The following is a 19,642-nucleotide window of genomic DNA, read 5'->3' on the forward strand; positions in this document are numbered from 1 at the left end:
CCCTGATGGCCTTCGTAGCCACCCTGGGGTCCCTTCTCACCACTAATTCTCAGGGAGGGGAGAGTGGGCAGAATCTTAGGAGGAGAGCAACCGGAAAGGCCCTGCTCCTCACTTTTTGTGCTTCTTCCTCTCATTGGGAGAGGAGACCCTGTGAGAAATCTGCTCACAGGAAAAAAACCCAAACCCCTAAAATGACTTTGCTCTTTAAAAAGGTTCACACTCCTTGAATGCTAACTACGCACTAGGCACACCTTGTTCTAAGCCCTTCACATATAGTAGAGTTCAACTTTGACAGCAACCCTAGGAGGCAGTCTAACATTAGCGCTGTTTTATAGGTGGAGAAACAGAGGCCCAGAGACTATTGTCCATCAGGTAGAGGTGATGGAGCTGGATTATTACCACTGCCTGGTACCTGGGGTCTTATCTCTTAATATGCATACCACTCATCCCAGCCATATTCAATAATTTGCTCCCTCACTACTGAACACAGCCCTTTCCACTCCAAACCCCTTTCCTTCCCATCGGGTTCATACCTCCTGCAGTAGCCTGTTCTCTGGGCTCACTGTGTACCCTCCTCCCCACTTGGCCTCCAGGTCTGGCACCCCTCACCAGCTGGGGACCTCCTCAGAGCTGGCCTGTGCCCAGCCTCCATCATTGTACCATTACACATTTGCTGAACTGAAATAAAACACTATTTCCAATTTATAGGTAGGGGAACTGAGTTCCAGAGATTAACTCATTTCTCAAAGATTATGGATACCAGGGGAGTGGAAGGATGGTTGGTGGCAACTTAAAAAGTTCATTCATTCAACAAGTGTTATTGAATGTCTACCTTTGGCCAAGCACTGTACTGGGTAACTTGTCTTAGGGGATATAAACGAGACCGTACCTGGAGTCTGCCGGCTGGAGGGAGGCTCACTGTACAGACCACAACCTCCGCCCACACCCGCGTTCCCATGCTCAAGACAAATGAAGGTGAGTTTGAGCTAGGCTTGAAGGGGAAGGACGATTTGTTAAACAGAGAAGGAAGGACACTACTGGTAGAAGAACCAGCGAGGCAAAGGCTCAGAAGTTAGCTTATTAAGGGGTAAAGGGGACATAAAGGCACAGAGGCCAACCATAGCTGGGAACCTATGGATGTTGGGATTCGTTTATTTTTCATCCCTGGGCTGCCACTTTGCCTCTGCTCAGGACTCAGGGGAGTGAACCCTGCGGCTCTGTCAACTCCTCTGATATCTTGGGAGAGAGATCCTGCCCCAGGGTGGAGGTCTCAGGGTTCATCTGTGTTTTGGGTACCATTTTTTTTGCAAAGGTACGTTGGGAGCAAATCACCAAGAACCAGTGTCATTTATCACCACCCTCTTTGGCCTCAGGAGAGCTCAGTATGACTGGAGTTTGAACCTCGGTTACACCGTTCCCTCATCTCTTCCTGTCTAGTACAACGTCACCTCCTCTATGAAGCCTTCCCGGAACCTCCCCGTCCCTCCTCGCAGTTTCCCAAGCTTTCATCTCTCCCAGTGGTCTGGGACATCATCCTTGTGAGCGGAGCAAGGCTGAAGAATGTTCTTTCGCCAAACACAATTGAAGCACCAATAGGTGCCCAGCGCCGAAGTGGGTACTGGCGCATCCCGGACACCCCCAGCTGACGGCAGCTGGCGGAAAACGAGGTTCCACCGCGTTTTCTGCCCGCCCGCCCACGGGCGGCTCGGCTCCTTGGCCAGAGAACCGCGAGGCCGTGCGCCCGCGTCCCCGCCCCCGCCGCGCCAGGCCCCGCCCTCCGGCGCTGGTCCCAGCGCCAGCCCCTTTTGTTCCCTCCTGGAGCCGGGCCGCTCGCTCCGCTCGGCTCGGCTGGCTGGGCTCCGCCGCGGGGCGCGTAGGCGGCGGCGGGGCTGCCTAGGTCAGCTCCTCCTGCTTTCCTGCCGCCCGCCCGCTGCACACGCGGCGCGAGGCCCGGGACCGGAGTGCGAGCACGGTGTCCCGGCGCCAGCAGAGGCTCTGCCGGGGGTGGGGCGACCAGGAGCGGGGAGCGGCCGCAGCATCCTCTCCCCCCGCGGCGGCAGGGCCCGCAGCGAAGGAGGTCGGCGCCGGGTCGCCGCCGCTCAGCCCGATGCTTCGGGGGCAAAGGTAGGAGCAGCGAGGGGACCCCGAAGGAGGGGGCTTGCCCGGCAACAAAGGACCGAGGGATTCGGGAGGCGGCGGTGGCCCCAGTCTGGGCTGAAGCGGGCCGGCCCGGGGACATTGTCGGGCGTGGGAGAGGCCGCGGGGTCGGGACCGGCGGGTGGGCGTGAGCGGAGCCGGTCCTGGGATGCACCCCAACTTCCCCACGCCGGCAAGCGAGGAGGGGGTGCTGCTGGCGTTGGGAGGCGCTTCCTGGGCTGCGTGTCCCGGCGGTGAGGGCATCGTCAGCACCCTCGGCTCTCCCTCCCACAGACGGTGTTCGGCACATCTGCTGGGGGAGTCGTGCGTCCCCTCTCGCAAGGGCAGCGTGAGGCCGCTGGACGCGCGCCGCGGGGGCTCTGGGTGCACAGGCCCGAGGGGCACAGCCTGGTGGGCGCGGCTCCCTAGCTCCCTTCTCCAGATCCGGTGTCTGGGAGGACACGGAGCCCTTTAGGCTGAAGTCGCCTGGCCAATGCCCTTTGCAAAACTTGGTTGAAGTACATGGTGGAGGGGGTTAAGGGGAGATTGAGGTGGGGCAGCTTCCCGCAGGGGGTGTCCCCCCCCCTCAAGCTGGCGCTGGTGGCTGGTGAGGCAGCAGATTTTCTGCCCTCCCCACGGGGAGGGGCCGCGGACGACAAGGATGCTTCGCAGGGCCTCCAGGACCCGCCCGTTTGGGCCCTTCAGGCGGGGCCTGGGTGGGGCGGGTGCTCATGGGGCACTGCCACGCAGGCCCCAGCTTTACCCCCACCCTGGGGATGTGGGCAGAGGGGCACCCGTGTGGCAGGGTCACACACACCCCCAATCTCTGAGGTCCTACGTCTCTCTTCTGGGTGAAAAATGGGAGTCCATATGAGGGTTGCTGGCTGCCCTCACCCTGGTAAGATGCCCAGGGAGGCTAGTGGGGTTGGGCTGGCCTCCTGCTGCTGGCGGAGGGAGAGGAGAAGGGTGTAGGGGGCACCACGTGGGGCCGGCCTCCTCATGTGTGGGACACATTCCCCACCAGTTGTAAAGTAAACAATGAGCCCTTCATTCATCCAGCTGCTGTCACCTGGCCCAGCACTGCCAGGGGCTGGCAGGTACACAGGACTGGGGAATCACTGTCTCCACGGAGCACAGCCCATGGCTCAGTGCAGTGGTGGGGGAGCTGGGGGCACAGAGGAAAGAGACCTGGAGGATGGGATGGACAGGAAGCTTGATGGAGCCCAGTGCAGAAGTTTGCTGGCAGAATGCCGGAAGGGCTTCAGGCAGGGAAATATCATGGGCAGGGCGTGTATTCAAAGAAGAGGGCAGGAGGCCTGGTAGCTGCTGGGTTAGAGGAGCAGTGAAGCATAGGTGATGGGGCATGCGGTTTAAGGCAGGGGAGTTCTGCAGAGGGAAGGCAGTGTTTTGTCCTTTCTCCTGGCTCCCTCTGCCAGACCTTTCTGCTTTCCCAGGTGGGGCCCCTCAGATGCCCTCCTCCTTGAGCCATGAGCCGGGATGCGTTGCATCTGCATAGCCTGGACCACAGATGATGGCGGGGTGCAGGCTCTGTGACAGGTGGAGGGGAGCAGAGATGGAGAGGCATTTCAGAGGCAGAAAGGTCTGGCAGAGGGAGCCTGCAGGGAACTTAAGGCTTACAAGTTGCACCTGCAAGCTCCCAGGTCCACCCAGCGGCCTAGGAAGGCGGTGCCTAGAATTCTGCACCCAAAGCCTGAAATCCCAACTTGGGGATTCACCCTTGGGCACCAGTCCCTTTCTAGCATCTTCGGTACCCTTTGGTGGCTAAGATTTCAGATAATGGACCCTGACAGCCTGGATTCAAATCCCAGCTTTGCCACCTGCTAGCTGTGTGACCTGAGACAACTCATTATACCTCTCTCCGCCTCAATTTTTCCATCTACAAAAATGCAGATACTTATGGTATTTACTTGTTAGGGTTATTGAGAGAATTGAGTGAATGGAGGTGTGTGAAGTATGTTCACTTGATGGAACAAATACCCAATGTTTTTTACTGCAGCTGTGCTTGGTGGCTCTACACCCTACACACACACACACACACACACACACACACACACACACACACGGCTCATAACCTCCTGATCGGTTTGTCCACCATCAGACAGCCCTGCCTGTTAGCCCTGCCCAGGCCCTGTCATCTGCCTCACTCTAGCATCCCTTCTTTACTCTGGTCCACCTCCTTTGGCTATGAGAAGACCACAGTCCCCACAGTCCTAGCCGTTCCCTCCACTCTGATCCACAATGTAGGGGACAGTTCCCTTCTGGCCTTTCCTCCCTGGCTCTGCCACCCTAAAGATTGACCTTGCCCTCTTGGTGCCATCTATCTTACCTCTGCTTCTGTGCCCAGAGGAGGGGAGCTGCATTCTTCACCCTGTTGCTTCCCTGCTGTCTTTGGGCTGTTTTAGCAAAATACTACAGACTTACAAACAACAGAAATTTATTTCTCACAGTTCTGGAGGCTGGAAGTCTGAGATCCAGCTGCCAGTATGGTAGGAGGGCGATGGCCCTCTTCCATGCTGTGGACATCTCCTTGTATCTTCTTAAGGTGGAAGGCGCTAGGGAGCTCTATGGGGGTCTCTTTCATAAGGGCACTAATCCCATTCATAAGGGCTCCATCCTCATGACTTAATCACCTCTCAAAGGTCCTGCCTCCTACACCATTATTACATGGGGCATTAGGCTTCAGCATATGGATTTTGGGGTGTGTGACACAAGCATTCAGACCATGGCTCCTGCCCAGGCATTCTTGGGGAGAACATCAGTCTCTGTGTAGGTGCTTACTGTATGCCAGCTACTGTTTTCAGCTCCTTAAGTTCATATGTGAATTTGTGGATATCTTAATAACACTCCCTATGTTTTGGAGATGAGGAACTCAAGGCATAGAGAGGTCTTCCTCTTTGTCTTCCATGCATTTGTTAGGCACCTACTGTGTACCTAGGAGACATGCCCCCTTCCTAAATGCCTTTGAACCCACTACCATGTTCATTTCCCTAAAGCACAATGTTGGGCATGCCGGCCTCAGACACCCCCACCCCATTCACTGAAGTACAAAGTCCAAATGCTCTCGGGCTCCCAGGACCCAGCTGGCCATGCCCTGCCTTCCCAGCACGGCTCTGTGGTGCTGGCTCTACCCAGACCTGCCTCGCCTTCTGAATGAGTAGTGGGCGTGGCTTGATGAGTGGGCCTGCTCTTGAGTGGAAAGGGGGGCAGGCTCTGACCATGTCTCTGGGGTAATATTGTTGCCAGGGACAAAACCTCCTCCAGTTAGGTTAAGTGAAAGGAGAGTTAAGAGGAGGGAAAGGGAACTTGTGTAGCAAACACTTGCAGGTGACCTGGCTCCCGCAGCTCGCGGGAAGCTGGCACGTAGCTCCTCCTCTGGCTTTCCTCTCTGGAGTGTGGTTTCATTTTCTCCTCCTCTCCTGGTGCATCTGCCCCTTCTCTCCCTGTAGGCTGACTCTTTCTGAGTTGTTGCATGGCTGCCCCGAATAGTGGGTTCAGCTCGAGGCTACAGGACCTCCCAGGAGAACTCCCCAGAGAAACTGATTGACCAGGCCTGGGTGAGGGTACCCACCCTTCCACTCAGCTGGTGGGGTGCAGCACACATGGTCTCTGATGCTGGGAGTGGGGAGACAGTGCTGGGCACAGCTGGCACAGTGTCGGCTGCATCGATGACGTGTGGCTGTGTTCTGGGGGAGGACAGCCAAAGGGGGCATCACTGTCCTCAAGAGCTCTTGGGATGACGGGAGAGACAGACCCATGGCCAGGTCACCAAGATGCCTCAGACACAAAGTGTGGGTCTCCACCACTTGGTATCATGATTTGTCAGGAGAAATGAGTGTTCTGATCCCCGGGGCAGGACAGGATGGCGAGGGCTATACCCATGGGTCTCCCCAGTGCTGTCTTCAGCGCTGAGAAGGCCCCTCCCTTTAGTACCTGGAGACTGGGATTCCCATGGCCAGCATGGGACCTCCCGTGTCCCATCACTCCCTTCTCTGGCTGCACTGCCGGGGTCAGTACACAAAAGCAGTAATACAAAGCTCATGTTTTCAGAAGTGCTTCAAAGGGAGAATGAACTGGTTCCCTTCTGAATAGAAAGCAGAAGCTGGCAGGTGGTATTTATTAACAAGGCGTAGATGTGGGGCCTAGTCCGCTTACTAGCTTCCGTCTTCCCTGAGCAGCCCTTGCTCCATCCTGGAATCTTACTTCTGACTCCAGCTGCAGCCAGAAAGACACCCACTCCTCTTCCACTTCCTGCTTTGCCCTTTTGGCCCCTTTGCCAAAGAGGGTGGAACTTCAGGCCCACAAGGAGTGCCTGGTTTTCCAACGTCCCTTCCCTAAGGAGGCAGCCCCCTGAGTGCTCAGGGCTGACCTGCCCCTGCTCGGCCCCAGGTCCTCCCTGAGCTGCCCTGGTCCCTGCTCCCCACCATGTGGCTGTACAGAAACCAGCCTCTCAGGGTGCAGGGAGCATCACGCACTTCAGTTCTGGACCCTGCCTTTGAGAAGCTTTCACTGAATTGGGAGGCTGTCGGCACCCTTCCTGACAATGTAAACAAGATCAGCACCTTTGAGAAACACTTGAAGGCCAGGGTAGAGCAGACGCCTCAGCACCCGGGCAGTGATGCCTGCCTATACACCAAGATGTTAAGAGCCGTCTTGCCTTGATGGTTATGATTATTTTTACCAAATTTAACAGCTGTGTTCAGAACTAGTCAGAAGAAGAAATATTCTTATAGCTGATCTTATTCTTAAATGGCAAAATATTGAGCTCCCAGTCAGACATTCATAGATGAAGTTTTATTTCTCAGAGTAACACAATTTAGGTCTGTGAGACAGAGAAAGGAGTTACAGAGTGCTTGTTGGAAAAATATTGGTAAAGGCTACTAATTAAGTATTGCCTTTGTTAAATGCCTATTCATGCATTTACTCATGTTAAATAGTAGTTAAAAGTGGCTCCAAAAATAAAAATAAATTAAAAACAAAAACAAACAAGCCTGACCTGTGGTGGCACAGTGGATAAAGCGTCGACCTGGAAATGCTGAGGTCGCCGGTTCAAAACCCTGGGCTTGCCTGGTCAAGGCACATATGGGAGTTGATGCTTCCAGCTCCTCCCCCCTGTCTCTCTCTCCTCTCTCTCTGTCTCTCTCTCTCCTTTCTAAAATGAATAAATAAAAAAAATAAAAAAAAAATAAAAAAAAAATAAATTAAAAACAAAAAGTGGCTCCAAATACACGAACGAATGAAATCTGACTGTTAAATGTTGACCCATTTGGTTAAAAAGAAAAAAGCCCTGGCGTGCTTGCAAGTCATTCTAAGTGTTAGGTAGGCGGGGCACGGGGAGGCTGGGAGGGTCTGGGGCTCCCTGGAGGACTAGGGCCGGGCTGCCTCTTGGAGGGTGGATGGACCTGGGAGGTTACAGAGGGCCTTTCTGATGGCACCAAGGGAGAAAAATGAAGGAGTCTGGGCAGCAGAGAGCTTAGAGCAGGGGTCCCCAAACTAGGGCCCGCGGGCCGCATGCGGCCCCCTGAGGCCATTTATCGGGCCCCCGCCACACTTCTGGAAGGGGCACCTCTTTCATTGGTGGTCAGTGAGAGGAGCACTGTATGTGGCAGCATCGCAAAGTGCGGCGTTGCACACGTACAGTACTACTTTCGGTGATGTGGGACGCATGTGGCAGGTCTCCAGAAGAGTGTCATATCACTTGTTACGGCTAGCAGTGACAAATATGGAACCAGACATTGACCATCTCATTAGCCAAAAGCAGGCCCATAGTTCCCATTGAAATACTGGTCAGTTTGTTGATTTAAATTTACTTGTTCTTTATTTTAAATATTGTATTTGTTCCCCTTTTGTTTTTTTACTTTAAAATATGTGCAGTGTGCATAGGGATTTGTTCATAGATTTTTTTATAGTCCGGCCCTTCAATGGTCTGAGGGACAGTGAACTGGCCCCCTGTGTAAAAAGTTTGGGGACCCCTGGCTTAGAGTCTGGCTGGGGTGTTCAGTGAGGAGCCCACTAGTCTTCCAAGTAAAGTGTGAAGTCGGTGTCTAACTGTGGGACCCTGTGATGAGGGAAGAAGAGGCATTTTGGCCGAGTCTTTAGATTTTTGGCTACCTTGTATCCTGATTCTGCTCAAAGTTCTTTCCTAATGTTGACTGTTCTCTTCATGAATTCGTTTGTAGCTTCTGTCACTCAGCTCACGTTTAGCTTCTTGCAGTGGTTGTACTGGGCTCAGGGGACAGCGAACAGGGAACAGAGGAGGGAAGACATCGAAAGGGTCACGTGTGTTCTTTGTCTGATTCCAGACAGGACTTGAGGTGATTTGCAAAGATAACTGCAGCCCTGGCTGGGTGGTTCAGTGGATAGAGTGTCATTCCAGTATGTCAAGGTCACAGGTTCGATCCCCTGTCAGGGCACACACAAGAGGCAATCAATGAGTATACAACTAAATGGAGCAACTAAGGGAACAACGAGTTGATGCTTCTCTCTTTCTGTCTCCCTTCCCCCCCTTCCTCTCTATCAAATCAATAGAAAAAATTTTTTTAAATTATATTTAAAAAGAAAAAGATAAATGCAGTCTATTGAGAGGGACAGTTGGGGCAAGAGGAAACCCTGGGTACCAAAAATCAAATTTTTGTTGTGCCAAAGAGACTTCTGTGTCCTCTATTATTGGAGGTGATCTGACTGTGAGCTTCCTAGCAGCTGGATCCGAGTGGGAAACGGGAGTTTGGAGTGGCTCTGTGTTGTCATACTGACTTGTGTAAGCCCATGCTGTATATAAAACAGCAAGCGCAGTGAGGGGTAGCACTTCCAGGGAGGAGCCGTATAGTGTGGTCCTGGGACAGACAGACACCCGGAATGCAGGGGGAGGGAGGGAGGATGGCAGCCGCCTTCTGATCCTTCTAACCCTCCTTCCGGAGGGTCCCGGCCAGCAGCTGCGGTGGGGCTGGGGCTGGGGCTTGCAGCCAGCCCTCCCAAGTGTCTAATGAGCTGTAGGGATTGATGAGACTCGGTGCGCTAGGAGCCAGACTGGCCCCTGACGCGAGGGTCCCCACCTTGCGAGGAGGCGTGGGGGGCCACGACACAGGACTGCGTGGAGAGCTCTGGGGGTGCCCACCTCAGCCCAGGAGCGGGCTAAGTGATAGAAGAAGGGTGAAGGCGTTCCCGGAAGAACAAGCGATGGGGTAGGGTGTCTTAGGGAACACGGAGAAATTTAGGGATGCTGAAATGCAGGGTGCTAAGGTGGGGACAGGGGCCCAGGAAACAAGGCCAGGGCAGGAGAGGGCTGGGTCAACGGGCAGATGTGCTGCAGACTATGGCCTTGGCACTGAGGCCCGTGGGGTGCCCTGCTAACCTCTTGCCTAAATCTCTGCCCTTGTCCCCTTGACCCAGTACCTGAAGGCCAGTTCGTCTTGGTTCTGAGGAAATAAAGAGAAGTGGTGAAGCGTGCGGGCCCCGCGGCCAGGGGGCCCGAGTTCCGACGACGCTGCTGCCGTTCATCAGCTGCGTCACACTGGGCACGTGGCTTGACCCCCTCTGGGCCTCGGTTTCCCTACTAGTTAAATCGGGGCTCACAGTAGCATCTCCTTCACAGGACTGTTGTGAAGGCACATGGGTTCACTTTACAAGGCGCTTAGACTAGTGCCTGGGGCGGAACAAGTATTGCGGATCTGTGGCTCCTTAGGCCGGAGCAGCTCAGTGGAGGGTGCTGTCTCGTCCCACCCTGAGCCCCCCACTCTGAGTGCACCCACACAAGTTCAGAGTCAAGCGTAGTGAAGAATGGAAGTCCTGTGACAGAGAGAGTTGTGGACAGGGGATCGTCCTCCCCCTCTGGTGGGCTAGACCTGGGAGGGGAAGGGTTCTCAGCAGGTTTCTGCAAATGTTTTCTCACAGTAATAATATTTGCATAAGTTTGGGAGAGTTTTTCATGGCATCTGTGCCAACTGGAGCAGAAACTTGCTCCAAGAACAGGCCTTGGTCTCTGCTTAGTCCCCTCCAGTGGCGGGGGCCCTTGCTTGCCTCTTTGCTCCTTGGGCCCCCAGCAGTGAGCACCCACTGTGTGCTGCATACATCAGATGCGCTCGGCACGGGCATTCCTGCAGGGTGCAGGTCCTGCAGAACTTGGAACTTCTCCTTTCTGTCTTCCAAGCCAGCCAGTGAGTGCAGCCACGGGCGTGAACAAGCTGCCGCGGGCCTCCAGCTGAATGTGGGGAAGATAAGAGTGGCAGAGAAGGGCATTTTCATTCTTTCGCGTTATTTATTAAGCAGTTTGAGCTCCTGTGTGTGCTAGGCGCTGTCCTAGGTACCGAGAGCCCAGGAGTGAACAGGATTTGCAGACAACGTGCCCTCTTAAGCCGCTCTCAGTGACAGCTGAGGGGGGTTGCCAGAGGCCGAGAGGAAGGGCATTCTAGGCAGAGGGAACAGTGTGTGTAAAAAGGCCTGGAGATGTGACAGCCTGTATGGGTGTGGGTGGCATTCTGACAGAATTTGGTGTCTAGGGGTAGTGAAGGGCAAAGGTTGCCTTTCTGGAAGCAGTAAAAAAATATGACTTTGAACGCTCGTTAGTGACTGACCTCACTGCTAGGCCCACCAGGTTCTGTCTGTTCTCCATCTTTCCCTCCTCCGCCCTCCAGCAGCTTTGGGTTGCCCGATGAGCTGTAGATGGTGCCCTTGGCCCCCTGCCTGGCTCATCCCTTCTGGTTTGTCTCTCTGGCTGGGTCATGCCACAGAAGGGCCAAGCCTGGACCTTAGTGGGCTCAGCTTCAGCCCACCTCCTGCAGGGGGATGCTCAGGTGTGAGGAGAAGCCAGGTTCTGACTCACTAACCTTTTTTTTTTTTTTTTTTTTTTTTTTTACAGGGACAGAGAGAGAGTCAGAAAAAGGGATAGATAGGGACAGACAGACAGGAAGGGAGAGATGAGAAGCATCAATTATCAGTTTTTCGTTGCGACACCTTAGTTATACATTGATTGCTTTCTCATATGTGCCTTGACCACGGACCTTCAACAGACCGAGTAACCCCTTGCTCAAGCTAGTGACCTTGGGTTCAAGCTGGTGAGCTTTTTTGCTCAAACCAGATGAGCCCGTGCTCAAGCTGGTGACCTTGGGGTCTCGAACCTGGGTCCTCCGCATCCCAGTCCAACGCTCTGTCCACTGCGCTACCACCTGGTCAGGCCTCACCAACCTTCTTTAGGGAAGGAGGGAGAGAGAGATTTCAGAAACATTGATCTGTTCCTGTGTGTGCGCTGGCCAGGGATCGAACTGGCAACCTCTTCTTTAGGGAAGGTTGGTGCCCAGGACGATTGTTCGGTGAGCACAGCAGCACTGTGTGTGCCAACCCTGGCACCCGAAGGCCAGAGGGCTTGGGCCTTCCCACAGGGAGCTCACAGACTGGGAAGGCAGACAGGTAGGTCCATAGGGTTAGGTGCCACCAGCTGGGGCAGTCTGATGGGTGGGGAGGTTCCAGAGCTGCAGGGACCACCTCAACTTCCTACACTCCTTCCCAGGAAGTTTGAAAAAACTTTTTACTGAAGTACAACATCCAAAAAGAAGACTGCACGTGCCATAAGTGAATTTTCTCTAAGTGAAACGACCATGAAATCGCACCCAAATCCAGAACCAGAACCTGCTCCCAGAAACCCCTCTTATTTTCACTTCTAGTCATGTACCTGCCCCAAGTGCGACCCATTCCCTGATTTTTAACATCATCAGTAAATATGTATCACCTGCCCTTGAACTTCATTTTAACAGAAGATACTTTAATACAATATATTACAAGCTCAAAATGTGTCCCGACTCTTGCCTGACCAGGCGGTGGCACAGTAGATAGAGTGTCGGACTAGGATGCAGAGGACCTACGTTTGAGACCCTGTGGTCGCCAGCTTGAGCGCGGGCTCATCTGGTTTGAGCAAAAGCCCACCAGCTTGAACCCAAGGTCACTGGCTCCAGCAAGGGGTTACTTGGTCTGCTGAAGGCCCGCGGTCAAGGCACATATGAGAAAGCAATTAATGAACAACTAAGGTGTTGCAACACGCAATGAAAAACTAATGATTGATGCTTCTCATCTCTCTCCGTTCCTGTTTGTCTGTCCCTGTCTATCCCTCTCTCTGACTCACTCTCTGTCTCTGTAAAAAAAAAAAAAAGTGTCCCGACTCTAAAAATTTTTAAACTTTCTGTTCTTTTTTAATGTTCATTTTATTGATTTTAGAGAGAAAGAAAGGTAGAGAGGGAGAGAGAGATTTCAGAAACATTGATCTGTTCCTGTGTGTGCGCTGGCCAGGGATCGAACTGGCAACCTCTGCGCTTTGGGAAGATGCTTTAACCAACCGAGCTATGCGGCCAGGGCAAAAAACTTCCTATTCTTAATTTTAGTAATTGAACTTCATTTTATTTATTTATTTTTTTTAAATTTTTTAAAAATTTATTTATTCATTTTTTAGAGAGGAGAGTGAGAGACAGAGAGGAGAGACAGAGAGAGAGAAGGGGGGAGGAGCTGGAAGCATCAACTCCCATATGTGCCTTGACCAGGCAAGCCCAGGGTTTTGAACTGGCGACCTCAGCATTTCCAGGTCGACACTTTATCCTCTGCGCCACCACAGGTCAGGCTGAACTTCATTTTAAATGGAAGCGTGCAATCATACTGCATGCACTCTTTCATTTCTGGCTTTTTTTCACGGGAGATGATAATCGCAGTATTCATGCACATTGTTACCTGTGGTTGCAGTGCAGTCATTCTCACTGCTGTATTTTACTCTGTCGTGTGAATTTATTTACACACCTGACTAAAGTGACAACTTATTTAGTTGTTCTATGAGGGTAGATATTTGAGTTATTTTCAGTTGGGAGTATTAGGAAAAGAACGTACATTCCTGCACATTGCTGTTGTGGGAAACCCTGGCTGTGGAGTTGCTGGGTCTCAGGGTTAGGTCTGTCCAGCTTTGGTGTGTGATGCCAAGCTGATTTCCATTGCTGGTACCGACTTCCACTCCTCCTAGGAGCATGTGAGCATTTTGGATAATCCATTTCTTCATCAGCACGTGTATGGTCAGTCTGTTTCATTTCATACATTCTTGGGGTGTATGGTATTACTCTGATGGCCAATAAAAGTGAACACCTTTCGCCTGACCAGGCGGTGGCACAGTGGATAGAGCATCGGACTGGGATGCGGAAGGGCCCAGGTACGAGACCCCAAGGTTGCCAGCTTGAGTGTGGGCTCATCTGGCTTGAGCAAAAGCTCACCAGCTTGGACCCAAGGTCGCTGGCTTGAGCAAGGGGTTACTCGGTCTGCTGAAGGCCCGCAGTCAAGGCACATATGAGAAAGCAATCAGTGAACAACTAAGGTGTCGCAATGCGCAACAAAAAACTAATGATTGATACTTCTCATCTCTCCGTTCCTGTCTGTCTGTCCCTGTCTATCCCTCTCTCTGATTCTCTCTGTCTCTGTAAAAAAATTTAAAAAATTAACATATATATATAAAAAAAAAGTGAACACCTTTCCACATGTTTACTGGTCTTTTGAATACCCTTTTTTGTGAAGTGCTTGTTCAGGTCTTTTGCTGATGTAACTCGACTTGTCAGTTCTTTTTATATTCTGAATATGAGTCCTTTGCAGAATATAGGAATTGCCAATGTCTTCTCTCTCTCTGTGGCCCGCCCACCCCTCTCTCTTTCAGTGGTATCGTGTGATGCACAGAAGCTCTTACTCTTAATCTTGTCCAGTTTACCCATCTTTCCGTTATCTTTAGCACTCCCTGTGTCCTGTGTAAGAAATCTTCGCCGACCTCAACGTTACAACAGTCTTTCATGCCTTCTTCTCAGGACAGTGTTGTTTCACCTTTCACATTTAGATCTGCTGCCCATGAGGAATTGATTTTTGTGTGTGAAGTAAATTTATTTCCTTTTGCTGCTATGACAAATGACCACACACCTAGTAGTTGAAAACAACACAAATGTATTATCTTACGGTCCTGGAGGTCAGACGTCTGAAATGGATCTCACCAGGTTACTGGGTTGTCAGCACTCCTCCTGGAGGCTCTGGGGAAGATTCTCTTTCTTCGCCTTTTCCAGCTTCTAGAGACTGCCCGCACTCCTTGGCTGGTGCCCCCTGCCTCCGTCTTCAAAGCTAGCAGTGTTGGACTTAGTCCTTTGCACACGCCATCTCTGACTCTTTCGTTCCCGCCTCCCTCTTCCACCTAGAAGGACCCTTGTGGTTACATTGGGCCTGCCTGTATCATACAGGATAATCTTCCCATCTCCAAGTCATCTTACTAGCGACCTTCATCTGTAACCTGTGAACAAACGTGTTTTGGCCGTTATTGGGGGGCATTATTCTGCCAACCGCAGGAGGGGGATCGTATTTCTCCTCTCTGGCTATCCAGTTGACCCAGCTCCACTTGTTGTAAAGACTGTCCTTTGCTCAGGGGTAATTTTTAGTTGCTTGTGCAGGCTGGGTTGGGGAGAAGAACCCCGGAGATGGGGTGGCTTTCCTGCAGCCACCTGGTCTGGATGTGTTGGGTGGTGGAGCTGCCACTGAGATCAGAAGTGGAAGAGGCAGTCGTGAACGACGACAGGGTCACTATCCTGGCCTGGGAGGCAGGACACTGGAGTCTCTTCCCTCCTTTCTGTCCTGATTTTGGGGTCCTCTCAGCAGGCCCCTTTTCTCCCTGGGCCTCTGGCGCTGTCTGATCCCAGAAAGCCTCTTGCCCAGCACAGGTTTTCTTCATTTGGGCAGTTGAATCTCAATGTGCTGTTCAGTTGCTCTGTGACCTTGGGTGAGGCTGCTCTGGGCCTCAGTTTCTCGTTCTTTGAAATGGGAATAAAGGTGGGTCAGAGGGCAGCTTGAGCTGTGTTGTTCCCAAGCCCTTCTCCCTAGGCCTGGTGGGAGACCCCATCTGACAGAGCCAGGCTGATGCCTGCCCGGTGGCAGGAGGGCTCCGGTTGTCTGATTGGCAGGACAGCGGTGGCCACACAGCCAGGAACCAGCTCTGGGGCCATGACTGTGCCCTGGTTCTGAGCATGCCAACTGTGCGTGCGTGTTTGTGTGTGCATGTGTGTGTGCGTGCGCGTCTGTGTGCACACGCGCTCATGTGCCTGCATAAGGCAAGGAAGTATATTGACATTCCTTCCCCTCCCTAGGCCTGACACAGCTTGATCCCCTTTCTTCTTTGCTGGGACACAGGATTCTTCCAAACCTGAGGGAAGATGATCAAGTCCCATGTGTCCAGCTCAGGCAAGACGGGCCATTCCCAGGGCTCTGCAGTTGCCCCAGGCTGTTGGCAGGACAGGGAAGATGCTGACTTTACAGAATGGGAACTGTAGCCGTGAGCTCGGAGGCTGTGAGAATGGTGAGTGTGTGGGACTGGAACCCAGCTCCGGGCTCAGGTCCTGCTTGTCTCCCAGTCACAGATGCCAGAGAAGATAGGAGTCTCCTGGGGCTCTGGAGTTGGTCTGTCCTTCCTCGCTCAGCTCCACGAGTGCCCCTGCACCCCCGTCCACGCTGCTGGCACAGCGCGCTCTGCTCTGGCCCATCTTTCCAGCGTCATGCGCCCTCCCCATTCTTGAAGCCACATCGGCCGGTGGAACCTGGGTTCCAGCCCCAGCTCTGCTCTGAGACTTGGGAGGGTCCTTTCTCCACACTGGTTCTAGATGGCTGCCAGGCCCCTTGGTACTCTCAGGGTGACTTGGACCCCAAGAAGGATCTATCACCATCCCATTCTGGCACCCCCTGTCTCCTGCCCCTGGCTGGCAGGTGTGCTGAGTTTGCATAGCCCAGGCTGGCTGCAGCTTCCCACAGGGCCTCGCTGACTCAGTGAGAGCAGAAGGTGCGTGTTGGGACAGGGGCACAGGCAGACAGGCCCCATCTTCCTGGCTTTCCCAGGCCGGAGGGGCAGCTGGCATGAGGCTTGGAGCTTTGGCTTCTGCCTCAAGCTGGCAAGACTCAAGGGAGCCTGTCCCAGCTCTGCCCTGCTCTCTGCTTGTGCTTGGGGATTCTAGCGTTACCACTGGTGCAGTTTCCTGAGCCTCGGTCAAATGCAGCCGAAACAAACCTCCCTTCCATGCTGGATGGGACAGGCAGTAGGTGCCAGCTGGGAGCAGGCGTGTGGGTATGGTGGTCACACCCATCATTAGGTCCCTGCTGGATCTGGGGGTTGGGTTAGCATTGGGTTTCTGGTGTAGGCATGAGTGAGATGGTGGCCGATGGGGCAGGATGAGGGGAGGCCAGGCCATGCCCAAATAAGGCTCATGCCCAGTAAGGGCTCACCTTCAGTTTGGGTAGCCTTGGCCTGGTGGCCAGCACCTGTGGAGATTTACTCTCCGAACTGTTTGCTCTCCCTTTCTGTCTGTCTTTACTGATATTTTTAAGAAGTCTTTTTATTTTAAATTTTTCCATTGATTTGAGACAGGAAGAAAGAGGAAGAGAGAAGCAGCAGCATCAACTCCTTACACTTAGTTATTCCATTTAGTTGTATACTCATTGATTGCTTTTCACCTGTGCCCTGACCGGGGTTGGAACCCACAAACTCTGGTGCGCCGGGTTGGTGCCTTGTCAACTGAGTTACGTAGCCAGGGCTCTGTCATTTCTTTGTTGTTTAAAAAGTGATTATGAAATACTTTAGGCATTCAAATAAAGGAATAGAGAGGGTACAATGAACTCCCATGTACATACTGCAGTACTTAAACAAATCTTATAAATAGAAATGAAGTCCTAGTTACCCTGCCCAGCCCTGGTCCCACCCCCAGACCACGTTTCCTGGTTGTTGCGTGGAGGGCTGCGATAAGCACCCTGTGGGTGCCCCCCCAGGGGGCGCGGCCTGCCGAGGTTCCTGGCTTGGTCTTCTGCCCCTGCAGGGTTCCCCGAGGCTGTGCCCACCCCCACCCACCAGCTCCTGCTCTGTAGCCTTTCTAGTACTTGGCATTACCTGGCTTTTTGACTTTTTGCCCATCTGATTGGGTAGGAAATGGGAGCTCCCTGTGGCTTGGACTTGCATTTCCCTGAAGACCGGGAGGCCCAGCGGCTCTCCAGCCGGGCATCCTCTCCCTGAAAGCTGTCCCATTCATGCCCTGGTGTTGTTGGGGTGCCCTCAGGCCCACAGCCTGTGGTGCCTTTCTTCTTCCTCTCCAGCCTCTCACCTTCCATGCTGGTGGTGCCCAGGCCCGTGCTCCTCCTTCCGCAGTGACTCTCCCAAGGGCCACAGCCCAGCGCTCTGCCTCCCGTTCCACACCCCCACCGCACCCCCAGGCTCTCCTAGTCACCTCACACCTAGCCGTCCCAAACTGAGCTCCTGCTTCCCGCCCCTGCCTTCTTTCTCCCGGGTCCCTCCTGTCGGTCTCTCCCTGTGGGTCCCTCCCAATCAGAGATTCCACCGCCTGCTCAAACCCGGGGTGCCCCCTAAACCCTTGCTGTTTGCCACCAAATGCTACCCAGCATCTATCCCCTCTCTGTCCTCTCCAGCCTCTGCCCGTGCCGCAGTTCAGACCTCACTGTTGTGTCCCGTGTCTACCACAGCACCCTCCCCGCCCCCACCACTCTCCTCGGCTCCCAGGAGCGGCTTTGCTGGCCCGCACATCTCATCTGTTCAGTCGCTCATCAGTGCTCCTCGTTGCTCCTCACCTCCTGGGCCTGATGCCTGGAAGTAGTTGTGAGCATTGGGGTGCCCTGTGGGGCAGGACTAGGGGAGCCCGTGCCACACCTGTGGGAGGGCTCACCTTTAGTTCGGGTGGCGTTGGCCTGGTGGCCAGCACTGGCCGGACCCCCCTCGTCATCACTGTCCTTTCCGGTCTCTGAATCCCACCGCTCCACACACATTTCAGCCACTAAATCCTCGGTTGTCTGGTTGACCTGGCAGAGTGTGGTCTGTGCCTCACTTTGTCCCCAGTGGCCCCCCTGCCCAGATCCCTGTTAAGGAGCCAACACCCCACCCTCCCCGATGATGTGTTGTGGCCTGGCCCTTAGGGCTGTCGACCACTGGGCAGGGCCCATGCTGTAGGTTTACCTCTGGACACTACACATCCCTGCATTCTGGTTGCAGGCTCAGGAGAGGGGCATGGAGCAGGGGCACCCTGACTGCCAGGACCCTTGAAGGGGGGGAGGAGTGGCTCAGGGAGAGCTGCCACTGTCAGGGGGTGAGCATCTGTGAGGCCTGGGCCGTGCTGCCGCAGCCAGCAGCAGGGTCCTGCCAAAGCACCGCCCTCCTGGCAGGAAGCCCAGGGGGTGAGCCATGGCCTGGTTCCCCAGCAGCGGCTGGCCTGGGAGCCCCCTTCCAGCGCCACCGCTCCGGCCCTCTGGGCAGGCTGGTACACGGAGATGGGCTTTCTGCTGCCCTATTTGGCATTGGCTGTCCTTCCGTCGGGGCTGCGCCCTGGGCTGCCGATTGGCAGAAAGTTCCTGGTCCTCATCTCCACTGAAACTCCTGCGTGCCACCCCCCGGGCGGCTGAAATGGAAACCCTGAAATGCAGCCCGGGTTTGTCTTCAGTAAATGGCAATTGAGGGCAGCACAAAGGGGGCCTGTTGGTCTGAATGCCACCCTCCCTCTCCAGCCTCTCCCACGCCCGCCTTGTCTGGGCCTGAGTCCCTGAGGGAGGTGGGGTGGGTACCCCGGGCCTTCGGAGAGCATCATAATAGAGACCTGAGAGTAGCCACAGCTGCTCTTCCCAGCAGCTCCTGTCTGCCAGGCGCGGAGAGACCCTGTGGGCTGCGTCCTTTTACCCCATTTTACAGGTGATAAAACTGAGGCGCGGGGCCAAGCTCCCACAGCCACTCTGGGGCTGAGGGTTAGACCCTCACAGGCTTACATAGACTCCTTCCCGGACCTCCCCCACCAGTTGCAGTGTGGCCAGAGGCCAGTTTACCACCATGTCCAGCTTTTTCCAAGAAACCCTTTCTCTTCCTCTACTCCAGGATCAGGGCTGACTCACAAAGGCCAGTTTGCCCAAAGCCTCCTCCCCCTCTTCCTGTTCACCCTTCTCCTCTCCCCTCCTCCCTCCCATGCTCCCCTAGCTCTGGAGGCCCCAGTGGAGGTGGGGAGCAACGGGGGTGGGCTGCCTGCCTCCCCTCCCGGCCCTCCGCGCACCCTCAGCATGGTGCTGGGACTGAGTCAGTGCTGCCTCAGTTCTCTTGCCCCACCAGCTCTCTGGTCTCCTTTGTCAGTGAGGCACAAGGCACGTGGACGCTTTCTCCAGAGGCCAGGGGTCTCACAAATGTTATTCCAGGCCTGGGCCTGGTGGTGTAGGAGGCAGCGGAGGGCCAGACTGGGGGCTGGCCTCAGCCACTGAGCTGCATGTGACTTTGGGCGAGTCTCTGAACTTTCCGAGCTTCAGAGGCTCTGTCACTATGGACACTGCCTCATCAGGGCCGGTGAGGACTAATGAGGCCACATTCCTATAAGACCTGGTATGTAGTAGATTCTTCATACTGGAGATTAGTGGGATCATCGGGGCCAGAGGACAGAAGGGCAATGAGGAGAGCCTCCGGAAGCCTCTCGTGGAAGGAGTG

General features: G+C 54.2%; 1 protein-coding gene across 2 annotated transcripts in view; it reads left to right on the top strand.

Annotated features, from left to right (window-relative positions):
* The first annotated feature begins 1,818 nt into the window (after nucleotides 1–1,818).
* Nucleotides 1,819–19,642, top strand: part of CLIP2 (CAP-Gly domain containing linker protein 2) — an 82,740-nt gene continuing 64,916 nt past the window's right edge. For both annotated transcript variants that reach the window (XM_066382419.1, XM_066382420.1), the window contains exon 1: nucleotides 1,819–2,124. The gene's annotated coding sequence lies outside the window, so the exon portion shown is untranslated. The remainder of the gene's footprint in view (nucleotides 2,125–19,642) is intronic.

Source organism: Saccopteryx leptura, chromosome 4, assembly GCF_036850995.1.
Source record: "Saccopteryx leptura isolate mSacLep1 chromosome 4, mSacLep1_pri_phased_curated, whole genome shotgun sequence".
Classification (NCBI taxonomy): domain Eukaryota; kingdom Metazoa; phylum Chordata; class Mammalia; order Chiroptera; family Emballonuridae; genus Saccopteryx; species Saccopteryx leptura.